The sequence below is a fragment of the Procambarus clarkii genome, chromosome 37 (genome assembly GCF_040958095.1).
Source record: "Procambarus clarkii isolate CNS0578487 chromosome 37, FALCON_Pclarkii_2.0, whole genome shotgun sequence".
NCBI classification, from domain to species: Eukaryota; Metazoa; Arthropoda; class Malacostraca; order Decapoda; family Cambaridae; genus Procambarus; species Procambarus clarkii.
Genome location: NC_091186.1, coordinates 32,217,253 through 32,232,693, shown reverse-complemented (window position 1 = coordinate 32,232,693; position 15,441 = coordinate 32,217,253). Strand labels below are relative to the sequence as shown.

Here is a 15,441-nt window from a genome sequence, read left to right as displayed (position 1 = left end):
TGCCTGTAAGACACATGGTGGTGATGTACCATGGGAGAGTGTGCCTGTAAGACATTGTGGTGATGTACCATGGGAGAGTGTGCCTGTAAGACACATGGTGGTGATGTACCATGGGAGAGTGTGCCTGTAGGACATTGTGGTGATGTACCTTGGGAGCGTGTGCCTGTAAGACACATGGTGGTGATGTACCATGGGAGAGTGTGCCTGTAAGACACATGGTGGTGATGTACCATGGGAGAGTGTGCCTGTAAGACACATGGTGGTGATGTACCATGGGAGAGTGTGCCTGTAAGACACATAGTGGTGATGTACCATGGGAGAGTGTGCCTGTAAGACACATGGTGGTGATGTACCATGGGAGAGTGTGCCTGTAAGATACATGGTGGTGATGTACCATGGGAGAGTGTGCCTGTAAGACACACTGTGGTGATGCACCATGGGAGAATGTGCCTGTAAGACACATGGTGGTGATGTACCCTGGGAGAGTGTGCCTGTAAGACACATGGTGGTGAAGTACCATGGGAGAGTGTGCCTGTAAGACACATGGTGGTGATGTACCATGGAAGAGTGTGCCAGTAAGACACATGGTGGTGATGTACCCTGGGAGAGTGTGCCTGTAAAACACATGGTGGTGATGTACCATGGGAGAGTGTGCCTGTAAGACACACTGTGGTGATGCACCATGGGAGAGTGTGCCTGTAAGACACATGGTGGTGATGTACCATGGGAGAGTGTGCCTGTAAGACACATGGTGGTGATGTACCATGGGAGAGTGTACCTGTAAGACACATGGTGGTGATGTACCATGGGAGAGTGTGCCTGTAAGACACATGGTGGTGATGTACCATGGGTATGCCTGTAAGACACATGGTGGTGATGTACCATGGGAGAGTGTGCCTGTAAGACACATGGTAGTGATGTACCATGGGAGAGTGTACCTGTAAGACATTGTGGTGATGTACCTTGGGAGAGTGTGCCTGTAAGACATTGTGGTGATGTACCATGGGAGAGTGTGCCTGTAAGACATTGTGGTGATGTACCATGGGAGAGTGTGCCTGTAAGACACATGGTGGTGATGTACCATGGGAGAGTGTGCCTGTAACACATTGTGGTGATGTACCATGGGAGAGTGTGCCTGTAAGACACATGGTGGTGATGTACCATGGGAGAGTGTGCCTGTAGGACATTGTGGTGATGTACCTTGGGAGCGTGTGCCTGTAAGACACATGGTGGTGATGTACCATGGGAGAGTGTGCCTGTAAGACACATGGTGATGTACCATGGGAGAGTGTGCCTGTAAGACATTGTGGTGATGTACCATGGGAGAGTGTGCCTGTAAGACACATGGTGGTGATGTACCATGGGAGAGTGTGCCTGTAAGACATTGTGGTGATGTACCATGGGAGAGTGTGCCTGTAAGACACATGGTGGTGATGTACCATGGGAGAGTGTGCCTGTAAGACATTGTGGTGATGTACCATGGGAGAGTGTGCCTGTAAGACATTGTGGTGATGTACCATGGGAGAGTGTGCCTGTAAGACAATGTGGTGATGTACCATGGGAGAGTGTGCCTGTTAGACATTGTGGTGATGTACCATGGGAGAGTGTGCCTTTTAAGACACATATTGGTGATGTACCTTGGGAGAGTGTGCCTGTAAGACACATGGTGGTGATGTACCATGGGAGAGTGTGCCTGTAAGACATTGTGGTGATGTACCATGGGAGAGTGTGCCTGTAAGACATTGTGGTGATGTACCATGGGAGAGTGTGCCTGTTAGACATTGTGGTGATGTACCATGGGAGAGTGTGCCTGTAAGACATTGTGGTGATGTACCATGGGAGAGTGTGCCTGTAAGACATTGTGGTGATGTACCTTGGGAGAGTGTGCCTGTAAGACACATGGTGGTGATGTACCATGGGAGAGTGTGCCTGTAAGACACATTGTGGTGATGTACCATGGGAGAGTGTGCCTGTAAGACACATGGTGGTGATGTACCATGGGAGTGTGCCTGTAAGACACATGGTGGTGATGTACCATGGGGGATTGTGCCTGTAAGACACATGGTGGTGATGTACCATGGGAGAGTGTGCCTGTAAGGCACATGGTGGTGATGTACCATGGGAGAGTGTGCCTGTAAGACACATGGTGGTGATGTACCATGGGAGAGTGTGCCTGTAAGACATAGTGGTGATGTACCATCGGAGAGTGTGCCTGTAAGACACATGGTGGTGATGTACCATGGGAGAGTGTGCCTGTAAGACACACTGTGGTGATGCACCATGGGAGAGTGTGCCTGTAAGACACATGGTGGTGATGTACCCTGGGAGAGTGTGCCTGTAAGACACATGGTGGTGAAGTACCATAGGAGAGTGTGCCTGTAAGACACATGGTGGTGATGTACCATGGGAGAGTGTGCCAGTAAGACACATGGTGGTGATGTACCCTGGGAGAGTGTGCCTGTAAGACACATGGTGGTGATGTACCATGGGAGAGTGTGCCTGTAAGACACACTGTGGTGATGCACCATGGGAGAGTGTGCCTGTAAGACACATGGTGGTGTTGTACCCTGGGAGAGTGTGCCTGTAAGACACATGGTGGTGATGTACCATGAGAGAGTGAGCCTGTAAGACACATGGTGGTGATGTACCATGGGAGAGTGTGCCTGTAAGACACATTGTGGTGATGTACCATGGGAGAGTGTACCTGTAAGACACATAGTGGTGATGTACCATGGGAGAGTGTGCCTGTAAGACACATGGTGGTGATGTACCATGGGTGTGCCTGTAAGACACATGGTGGTGATGTACCATGGGAGAGTGTGCCAGTAAGACACATGGTGGTGATGTACCATGGGAGAGTGTGCCTGTAAGACACATGGTGGTGATGTACCATGGGAGAGTGTGCCTGTAAGACACATGGTGGTGATGTACCATGGGAGAGTGTGCCTGTAAGACACATGGTGGTGATGTACCATGGGTGTGCCTGTAAGACACATGGTGGTGATGTACCATGGGAGAGTGTGCCAGTAAGACACATGGTGGTGATGTACCATGGGAGTGTGTGCCTGTAAGACAGATGGTGGTGATGTACCATGGGAGAGTGTGCCTGTAAGACACATGGTGGTGATGTACCATGGGAGAGTGTGCCTGTAAGACACATGGTGGTGATGTACCATGGGAGAGTGTGCCTGTAAGACACATAGTGGTGATGTACCATGGGAGAGTGTGCCTGTAAGACACATGGTGGTGATGTACCATGGGAGAGTGTGCCTGTAAGACACATGGTGGTGATGTACCATGGGAGAGTGTGCCTGTAAGACACACTGTGGTGATGCACCATGGGAGAATGTGCCTGTAAGACACATGGTGGTGATGTACCCTGGGAGAGTGTGCCTGTAAGACACATGGTGGTGAAGTACCATGGGAGAGTGTGCCTGTAAGACACATGGTGGTGATGTACCATGGAAGAGTGTGCCAGTAAGACACATGGTGGTGATGTACCCTGGGAGAGTGTGCCTGTAAGACACATGGTGGTGATGTACCATGGGAGAGTGTGCCTGTAAGACACACTGTGGTGATGCACCATGGGAGAGTGTGCCTGTAAGACACATGGTGGTGATGTACCATGGGAGAGTGTGCCTGTAAGACACATGGTGGTGATGTACCATGGGAGAGTGTACCTGTAAGACACATGGTGGTGATGTACCATGGGAGAGTGTGCCTGTAAGACACATGGTGGTGATGTACCATGGGTATGCCTGTAAGACACATGGTGGTGATGTACCATGGGAGAGTGTGCCAGTAAGACACATGGTGGTGATGTACCATGGGAGTGTGTGCCTGTAAGACACATGGTGGTGATGTACCAAGGGAGAGTGTGCCTGTAAGACACATGGTAGTGATGTACCATGGGAGAGTGTACCTGTAAGACATTGTGGTGATGTACCTTGGGAGAGTGTGCCTGTAAGACATTGTGGTGATGTACCATGGGAGAGTGTGCCTGTAAGACATTGTGGTGATGTACCATGGGAGAGTGTGCCTGTAAGACACATGGTGGTGATGTACCATGGGAGAGTGTGCCTGTAACACATTGTGGTGATGTACCATGGGAGAGTGTGCCTGTAAGACACATGGTGGTGATGTACCATGGGAGAGTGTGCCTGTAGGACATTGTGGTGATGTACCTTGGGAGCGTGTGCCTGTAAGACACATGGTGGTGATGTACCATGGGAGAGTGTGCCTGTAAGACACATGGTGGTGATGTACCATGGGAGAGTGTGCCTGTAAGACACATGGTGGTGATGTACCATGGGAGAGTGTGCCTGTAAGACACATAGTGGTGATGTACCATGGGAGAGTGTGCCTGTAAGACACATGGTGGTGATGTACCATGGGAGAGTGTGCCTGTAAGATACATGGTGGTGATGTACCATGGGAGAGTGTGCCTGTAAGACACACTGTGGTGATGCACCATGGGAGAATGTGCCTGTAAGACACATGGTGGTGATGTACCCTGGGAGAGTGTGCCTGTAAGACACATGGTGGTGAAGTACCATGGGAGAGTGTGCCTGTAAGACACATGGTAGTGATGTACCATGGAAGAGTGTGCCAGTAAGACACATGGTGGTGATGTACCCTGGGAGAGTGTGCCTGTAAAACACATGGTGGTGATGTACCATGGGAGAGTGTGCCTGTAAGACACACTGTGGTGATGCACCATGGGAGAGTGTGCCTGTAAGACACATGGTGGTGATGTACCATGGGAGAGTGTGCCTGTAAGACACATGGTGGTGATGTACCATGGGAGAGTGTACCTGTAAGACACATGGTGGTGATGTACCATGGGAGAGTGTGCCTGTAAGACACATGGTGGTGATGTACCATGGGTATGCCTGTAAGACACATGGTGGTGATGTACCATGGGAGAGTGTGCCAGTAAGACACATGGTTGTGATGTACCATGGGAGTGTGTGCCTGTAAGACACATGGTGGTGATGTACCATGGGAGAGTGTGCCTGTAAGACACATGGTAGTGATGTACCATGGGAGAGTGTACCTGTAAGACATTGTGGTGATGTACCTTGGGAGAGTGTGCCTGTAAGACATTGTGGTGATGTACCATGGGAGAGTGTGCCTGTAAGACATTGTTGTGATGTACCATGGGAGAGTGTGCCTGTAAGACACATGGTGGTGATGTACCATGGGAGAGTGTGCCTGTAACACATTGTGGTGATGTACCATGGGAGAGTGTGCCTGTAAGACACATGGTGGTGATGTACCATGGGAGAGTGTGCCTGTAGGACATTGTGGTGATGTACCTTGGGAGCGTGTGCCTGTAAGACACATGGTGGTGATGTACCATGGGAGAGTGTGCCTGTAAGACACATGGTGATGTACCATGGGAGAGTGTGCCTGTAAGACATTGTGGTGATGTACCATGGGAGAGTGTGCCTGTAAGACACATGGTGGTGATGTACCATGGGAGAGTGTGCCTGTAAGACATTGTGGTGATGTACCATGGGAGAGTGTGCCTGTAAGACACATGGTGGTGATGTACCATGGGAGAGTGTGCCTGTAAGACATTGTGGTGATGTACCATGGGAGAGTGTGCCTGTAAGACATTGTGGTGATGTACCATGGGAGAGTGTGCCTGTAAGACAATGTGGTGATGTACCATGGGAGAGTGTGCCTGTTAGACATTGTGGTGATGTACCATGGGAGAGTGTGCCTTTTAAGACACATGGTGGTGATGTACCTTGGGAGAGTGTGCCTGTAAGACACATGGTGGTGATGTACCATGGGAGAGTGTGCCTGTAAGACATTGTGGTGATGTACCATGGGAGAGTGTGCCTGTAAGACATTGTGGTGATGTACCATGGGAGAGTGTGCCTGTTAGACATTGTGGTGATGTACCATGGGAGAGTGTGCCTGTAAGACATTGTGGTGATGTACCATGGGAGAGTGTGCCTGTAAGACATTGTGGTGATGTACCTTGGGAGAGTGTGCCTGTAAGACACATGGTGGTGATGTACCATGGGAGAGTGTGTCTGTAAGACACATGGTGGTGATGTACCATGGGAGAGTGTGCCTGTAAGACAATGTGGTGATGTACCATGGGAGAGTGTGCCTGTAAGACATTGTGGTGATTTACCATGGGAGAGTGTGCCTGTAAGACACATGGTGGTGATGTACCATGGGAGAGTGTGTCTGTAAGACACATAGTGGTGATGTAACATGGGAGAGTGTGCCTGTAAGACACATGGTGGTGATGTACCATGGGAGAGTGTGACTGTAAGACACATGGTGGTGATGTACCATGGGAGAGTGTGCCTGTAAGACACATGGTGGTGATGTACCCTGGGAGAGTGTGCCTGTAAGACACATGGTGGTGATGTACCAAAGGAGAGTGTGCCTGTAAGACACATTGTGGTGATGCACCATGGGAGAGTGTGCCTGTAAGACACATGGTGGTGATGTACCATGGGAGAGTGAGCCTGTAAGACACATGGTGGTGATGTACCATGGGAGAGTGTGCCTGTAAGACACAGGGTGGTGATGTACCATTGGAGAGTGTACCTGTAAGACACTTGGTGGTGATGTACCATGGGAGAGTGTGCCTGTAAGACACATGGTGGTGATGTACCATGGGTGTGCCTGTAAGACACATGGTGGTGATGTACCATGGGAGAGTGTGCCAGTAAGACACATGGTGGTGATGTACCATGGGAGTGTGTGCCTGTAAGACACATGGTGGTGATGTACCATGGGAGAGTGTGCCTGTAAGACACATGGTGGTGATGTACCATGGGAGAGTGTGCCTGTAAGACACATGGTGGTGATGTACCATGGGAGAGTGTGCCTGTAAGACACATGGTGGTGATGTACCATGGGAGAGTGTGCCTGTAAGACACATGGTGGTGATGTACCATGGGAGAGTGTGCCTGTAAGACACATGGTGGTGATGTACCATGGGAGAGTGTGCCTGTAAGACACATTGTGGTGATGTACCATGGGAGAGTGTGCCTGTAAGACACATGGTGGTGATGTACCATGGGAGTGTGCCTGTAAGACACATGGTGGTGATGTACCATGGGAGATTGTGCCTGTAAGACACATGGTGGTGATGTACCATGGGAGAGTGTGCCTGTAAGACACATGGTGGTGATGTACCATGGGAGAGTGTGCCTGTAAGACACATGGTGGTGATGTACCATGGGAGAGTGTGCCTGTAAGACATAGTGGTGATGTACCATGGGAGAGTGTGCCTGTAAGACACATGGTGGTGATGTACCATAGGAGAGTGTGCCTGTAAGACACACTGTGGTGATGCACCATGGGAGAGTGTGCCTGTAAGACACATGGTGGTGATGTACCATGGGAGAGTGTGCCTGTAAGACACATGGTGGTGATGTACCATGGGAGAGTGTGCCTGTAAGACATTGTGGTGATGTACCATGGGAGAGTGTGCCTGTAAGACACATGGTGGTGATGTACCATGGGAGAGTGTGCCTGTAGGACATTGTGGTGATGTACCTTGGGAGAGTGTGCCTGTAAGACACATGGTGGTGATGTACCATGGGAGAGTGTGCCTGTAAGACACATTCGATTTTTCCGATTTTTTGCGTTCGATAAGCCCCCTAAGGGGGAGTAACCTACAGCATCAATGGAAAACAGCCTCGCCAAATATCAATAAGTGTCTAGGGGAATGAAAGGCTAACAAAAAATATTCCAGTTTACTGGGTATTGACATAAATGAACATAACATGAAAAAGAATACAATCTATAAACTCACACTCAATGATTTATCCAGCTTCTCAAAGCTGGGCATGATCATCAACAGGTCTCAAAACTGCATACAATCAGCACTAGCTGACACCAGGCTCTATCGTGGCGCAGTGGGACACTAGCGCCTATTATGCTGCTAATACCAATACAGGGTGGAGGTGGGGGTGTCACAACCATTAACAAATGAGGTATGAGGAATCAATATCATATACAGCACAATGGCATCACTTAAGATCCTCAGGTACCCACCTCACTAAGATATATAACAGCACCAATCACCTCGTATAAAGGATGCACAATGGTAGAACTGATCCATGGTATACATTACTGCAACATGACAAATATCCTAGCAGTCAAATGACACAAATAAGGTCACAAAACCCGGACCGTAGCAGCAACACATGCGCTCGACTGAGAAAATCAAAGAGTGACCGCCCAGAGCCATGCTGGCCGGGAGCGACACTGTATCCACCTCTATGAGTCAGCTGACTCCTCTCTTTCAAATATCTCAAGCTCATATACAGACATATCTCCATCAAGAACTTCTAATTCATATATCAACAAAATAAAGACTATAATACACAACCTTACATAATAATACTTATCAATAATTCTGTACATTAAAGATTATATCATGATATAAAAATATGTGAACAAAGAGTTCATATTGGCAAGACATGGTAACACTGGCGGGAGAGGGGAGGAGGGGCTAAGGGAGGATTTCAAGAAGTCTGCCCATCAGTCATTATACATAAGTATACATGAATACAATATAAAGTATATATATATATATATATATGTGTATCACAACCATGTCTATGTGGTATACATCTCACAATGCCAAAATCTAATTTAATTTTATAGGACAATAATGAAAGGGAAATTATACAGTATACATGACAGTAATACATCCGAGATCTAAATTTATACATTCTCCATCATAGTTCACATTATATAAATATAAATAAATAAATAAATAAATGTTTATTTAGGTAAGGTACATACATAAAGAGATTTTACAAAGTTTGTTGGGTTAATAGATAGAGCTAGTACATACAATGCCTAAAGCCACTATTACGCAAAGCGTTTCGGGCAGGAAAAACATTAATGACTAAAGCTTAAAACTAATGGGTAAAAAGAATAAAATGTGTTGAGAACAAATAAAAATAGAGGTAAAAGAGGGGGGAACATGGTTGAAAAAGCAGCACAAATACAATTACAAATTATTACAGAAAATTACATTCAAACAGCGTTGTTTTGAAAACAAAAAAAAATACATACATGGGTTGACAACATTGGGGTAAGGTAGCCCAGCAAACATTTTCATGTTTTTAAAACATCCTAAAAACGACATTTCATTGTTTTCAGCACGTTTATAATTACGTTTAGAAAAGGTTTTTTGAGAACTTTTATATACGACCTTAGAACGTAAATAATTAACATTTCTAAAAACTTTTTTATAATCTTTTAATTACCTACATTAAAACGTTTAGGGTAAATTAGGGTATAATAATTTTTTAATTCATATCTGAAATAGAAAGGGAGAGAAAGAAAGAAGACATATCTGAGAAAGAAATGGACATCCTATATATGTATGTGTAAATTACAAATAAATAGGGTTCAAAAAGAGAATTAAAATATTATATTTTTTTAATTAAGAATGAGTAATACAACAAAATATATGTAATAGCTCGAAATATATAGACTATATCTATAACAGAATATAAAAGTAAAAATTTAAAAATCTATAAAAATCTATATATGCAATATGTGAACACAATAGATTTTGTGATCAAGCAGCCTGTGATTCATGTCATGCTGAGATCAGTCTGACGTTACAAGCAGTTATTGTTACTTAAAACTAAAACAAGTAAAATTTTCCGAGTATACATATAACACTATAGTTTTTCTATGACTAATAATAAAAATCTATTAATCAAAAGTTTAGGACTAATTAACTAAAAATAAAAATCTACAAGTGAATGTAAACACAGTCAAGTATAATATTCATGTAGAAAGAGAAAGAAAAAGAGAGAGAGAAGGAAAGAAAGAGAAAGAAGGAAAGAAAGAGAAAGAAAGAAAGGGAGAAAGAGAGAGAGAAAGAAAAGAAAAAAGTCATGTATAATATTCATATTAGCACCATGCAATATAACTTAGATTAAGTAAAAATCTCAGACATTTTTAAATCAAATGAAATATGAGAGCCAGAGAGAGAGACCCAGAGCCAGAGAGAGAGAGCGAGAGCCAGAGAGAGAGCGCCACAGAGCCAGAGAGAGAGAGAGCGTGAGCCAGAGAGAGTGAGTCAGAGCCAGAGAGAGAGAGAGAGCCAGAGAGAGCGAGAGCCAGAGAGAGCGAGAGAGCCAGAGAGAGAGAGAGAGAGAGAGAGAGAGAGAGAGAGAGAGAGAGAGAGAGAGAGCCAGAGAGAGAGACAGAGCCAGAGAGAGAGAGACAGACAGAGAGAAAGAGACAGACAGAGAGAAAGAGAGAGCCAGAGAGAGAGAGCCAGAGAGAGAGAGAGACAGAGAGAAAGAGAGAGCCAGAGAGAGAGAGAGAGAGCCAGAGAGAGAGAGAGAGAGAGCCAGAGAGAGAGAGAGAGCCAGAGAGAGAGAGAGAGCGAGAGCCAGAGAGAGAGAGAGAGCCAGAGAGAGAGAGAGAGACAGAGAGAGAGAGAGAGCCAGAGAGAGAGAGAGCCAGAGAGAGAGAGAGCCAGAGAGAGAGCCAGAGAGAGAGAGAGCCAGAGAGAGAGCCAGAGAGAGAGCGAGAGAGAGCCAGAGAGAGAGAGAGAGAGAGAGAGCAAGAGAGCCAGAGAGAGAGCCAGAGAGAGAGAGAGAGAGAGAGAGAGAGAGAGAGAGAGAGAGAGAGAGAGAGAGAGAGAGAGAGAGAGAGAGAGAGAGAGAGAGAGAGAGAGAGAGAGAGAGAGAGAGAGAGAGAGAGAGAGAGAGAGAGAGAGAGAGAGAGAGAGAGAGAGAGAGAGAGAGAGAGAGAGAGAGAGACAGACAGACAGACAGACAGAGACAGAAAGACACACACACAACAAAAGAGGAGACAGAACAAAATTAAGGCAAGGAGAGAGAAGACAGAACAGAAACAACAGAGAGAGGAGAGAAATGAGAAATCATTGAAGAGAAGGGGAAGAGAAACACAAGATAAGAAAAAGATACAAGAAAAATATACAAGATAAAAATGACATAAATGAATACCACAAATATAAAAAGTAAAGGAAGAGAGAAGCTAGAAGAGACAGGAAACGAGAGGTGTTAGAAGAGAGGAGGAAAGGAGAGATTAAAAGAGAAGAAAAACAGGAGAGAAACGTAAAAGAAATAAAAAAAAGGGACATTTGTGAGGAGAGAAAATAAAGAGACCAGAGAAGACCATATATCAAGAGTGTGAGGATAAAGACTTATATATTTTCTTAGTAGACATCCTCTGGCTCTTGTTGCCCCTCTTGTATACGAATTGTACTTGCAAGTTTTCCCTGAAAAGATATTAACAAAATTAATATTCAATTATTTATTTATATAAATTACACACACACAAACTTCATATATATATATATATATATATATATATATATATATATATATATATATATATATATATATATATATATATATATATATATATATATATATTCTTTCCTGGATGACTGTGGGATATCAGCTGAATAACCAGAACATAATTTGTAGTCTCACATACAACCAAAGTGTACTTAAGCTCTGCCTTTCCTTTCCAAAGGTGTTTATTTTTATTTTAATTTTTACTTTATTTTTTGTTTGTCATCTTTGCCTGTTTTATACTCTTAATTATTTGTTCTTAGTTAATCCCCTTGTCACTAAACCTAGGGCTTTTTATTACCCTGTTAATTAACCATTACTAAGCTAATTATCTTCAAGATCATTTTTTTTATGATTATTATTTTTCTTATTATTTTTTATTTTACATTTATATTGTCAGTCTCTACTGATTTTTTGTGTTTTATTTTATGTAACTTCTGTGTCCTCCCTGGCTATCTATTGGATCTTTATTTTACTTCTAAATTGTTACTATTTTATTGTATCTGCTCTTATTCTTGTGTTTTGCTTTATCGTGTATCTTGTATCGTGATCCCTCTGCATCTCTATGCACACTGATATTGATCCTGATCAAAATCTTCTGTCTCATATCTATACCAACCAGCACATTGATCATCATTATTGCAAGTATTTCACAGCACACCAGGCTAAAAACAAACTCCAAAATAGCACCTGTCTATCAGTTTATAACCAAAATGTTAGATCACTTGGTAAACATTTTGACGATTTAAATGCACTACTCACAGCACTAGGTACTAACCTATCGTTCATTATTTTAACAGAAACTTGGCTAAATAAAGACTATACCCAACTCTACAACTTAGCTGGTTATAAAGCCATTCATAACTGTAGGCCTAATAAAAAAGGTGGTGGCACAGCTATATATTACCGAGATACATTTATCTGCAACAGTGTTATTAGTGACAGAGATGACTACTGTGAATATACTTTTGCTCAGTTTACAATTAAATCCCTTAAATCCTCCCTGACTATTGGAGCCATCTATAGATTTCCCAATACTAACATAGCTTCTTTCTCAGACAACCTAAGGAATCTTATTATAAACAACAATCTCAACAAAAACCACATCATTCTGGGAGGAGACTTTAATATTGACCTGGGTCAACAAAATTGCTCTCAAGTTGACTATTTCCTTAACAGCATGAACTCCTGTATGCTAATCCCCACAATCACCAAACCTACCCGAGTCACTCAAACATCAGCCACTACCTTGGACCACATATGGACAAACATAACAGCTCCCCTTGTATCTGGTATAATCTACGACAGAACAACTGACCACTATCCTACCTTTCTCATAGCGAACATGGACATAACACCACCAAAAAGCAAGAAACTTTCATTTAGGCTACACAGTGAATCAGCTTTAGACAATCTTACAGAGGCACTTCACAATATTAACTGGGATTCTGAATTCAATAATACCCATGATATAAATTCATTAGCTAACCTCTTCCTCTCCAAAACTCTAAGCCTCTACAACCTTCATTGTCCCCTTCTTACAAAGCAAGTAACTGACAAAAGATTAAACAATCCATGGCTCACAAGTGGCATTCTCAACTCAATCAACAAGAAACATGAATATGAGAAGAAAGTTAGGATTGGCCTAGTTTCAAAGGAAGTAGCTAAAAGGTACTCATCAATGCTTACCAGTATCATAAGAAAGGCAAAACTTGCATATTATGTGAATAGATTTAATGAAGCAAAAGGCAACATGAAAAACACTTGGAAAACTATCTCTAGTATCCTAGGAACTAAGCAACACTCACATAACCAGATAAAACTCTACAAGGAGGGGGATATACCGTCAACTGATTTAGAAATGGCAAATGAATTTAATAGTTTCTTTTCATCGGTTGGTGCTAATCTTGCCAGTAAAATCCCACAGACTCAGACACATATTAACACATATCTCTCAGGCAGCTATCCAAACTCTCTTCTCCTTTCACCAATCAGCCCGGCAGATGTTGTGTCCATCATACACTCTCTAAAAACCAAGGCAGGGAACACCAGTGAAATTCCGTCCATTGTGTACAAGAGAGCCTCCCATGCCCTTGCCCCACCCATAGCACTACTGTTCAACAAATCTATAGAGTTTCACACCTTCCCTGATATCCTCAAAAAAGCAAGAGTAACGCCAGTCCATAAAGGAGACAATCCGGCGGACATAAACAATTATAGACCAATATCAAATCTACCCATTCTATCAAAAATATTTGAAAAAATTATTTACAAACAGCTCTATTCCTACCTCGTAAAATTCGACATACTCAGCCCCTGCCAGTTTGGCTTCCGGTCCCAAAAGAGCACCAACGATGCAATCATTAGTCTCCTTGACGTTATCTACTCAGCCCTTGACAAAAATGAGTTTCCGATTGGACTCTTCATTGACCTAAGAAAAGCCTTTGATACTGTTAATCACAACTACCTCTACTTAAACTCCAGCATTATGGAATCCGAGGCCTTGCCCTTGACTACATCCGATCCTATCTTAGTGACAGACACCAATATGTAACCATCAATGATACAACTTCGTCCACTCTACCAATTACCGTTGGAGTGCCACAGGGCAGCATCTTAGGACCTCTTCTATTTCTTATATATATAAACGATCTGCCTAATGTCTCTAATATTCTCAAACCTATACTGTTTGCTGACGATACTACTCTTATCTATTCAAACCTCAACCCACATACACTAAATAATGTTGTGAATAATGAATTAAAAAAAGTCCACTTATGGATGTCAACGAACAAACTAACATTAAACATCGAAAAGACTTACTACATCTTATTTGGAAGCAAATCATCAAATGCAATTCAGCTACAGATAGACAACATTAACATCAGTAATAAAGATGATGGCAAGTTTCTTGGCCTATTCCTAGACAAGAGACTCAACTTCAGCACCCACATTCAACACATAACTAAGAAAGTCTCTAAGACAGTTGGTATACTCTCCAAAATCAGATATTATGTTCCTAACTCTGCTCTCCTCTCACTATATTATGCACTAATTTACCCCTATCTTAATTATGGCATCTGTGCATGGGGGTCTACCACTGCAAACCACCTTAAGCCCATCATCACACAGCAAAAATCTGCTATCAGAATGATAACTAACTCAGCTTTCAGACAACACTCAGCTCCCTTGTTTAAATCCCTAAACTTGCTAAATATTAACTCCCTCCACACATTCTCTTGTGTCAACTACATTTACAAAACCCTGTTCTTAAATGCAAACCATGCTCTGAAACTCTCCCTGGACAGATGTAATAGGACCCATTATCACCACACCAGAAATAAATATCTCTTTGATATCCCCAGGGTCAAACTTAATCTGTGTAAACACTCTATGCAAATTAAGGGACCTAGTTTATGGAACTCACTCCCTAGTGAATTGAAAAACTGTAAAACTTTTGCCTTATTTAAAAGCAAAACCAAAAAGTACCTAACTTCATCTTCTTAGTTTCCTACACTGAGCTTTAAATTTGCTCTGTACCTAGTGTTACCCAATCTCCTAATTTTTATGTAATTTCAAACAACCTTATCATTGTGTTCATTGCTGTCTTCTTTTATGTGCTAGCCATATGCTGTATTGTGACTACCAATTTTTGTCAACTACCATTCAAGCTGTCATTGCAACCAATCTTATATTGTTTCTGCTGTATTATGCCTACCAATTTTTTTGTCAACTACCATTCAAGCTGTCATTGCAATCAATCTTAGCTACCTATGTGCTTTAATATACTGTACCTACAATTTTCTCTCATCTTTTTTTCATTTCATGTAATCTGTTATCATTTTTTGTCTATAATTTTGCAAGTATTTACCTCCTTAAAATTTTCTTAGATTAAGGACCTGCCCGAAACGCTGCGCGTGCTAGTGGCTTTACAAGACTGTAATTACCATATTTGTATCCTCACATTCCTTATGTACATTCTTGTATATGCATAAATAAATAAATAAATAAATAATAAATATATATATATATATATATATATATATATATATATATATATATATATATATATATATATATATATATATATATATATATATGA

The 15,441-nt window shown here is 42.9% G+C and overlaps 1 long non-coding RNA gene across 1 annotated transcript in view; it reads right to left on the bottom strand.

The window, feature by feature from the left end:
• Positions 1–10,582: 10,582 nt before the first annotated feature.
• Positions 10,583–15,441, bottom strand: part of LOC138372097 (uncharacterized) — a 16,522-nt gene continuing 11,663 nt past the window's right edge. The window contains exon 3 of the long non-coding RNA XR_011230714.1: positions 10,583–11,260. This is a non-coding gene — a long non-coding RNA (uncharacterized lncRNA). The remainder of the gene's footprint in view (positions 11,261–15,441) is intronic.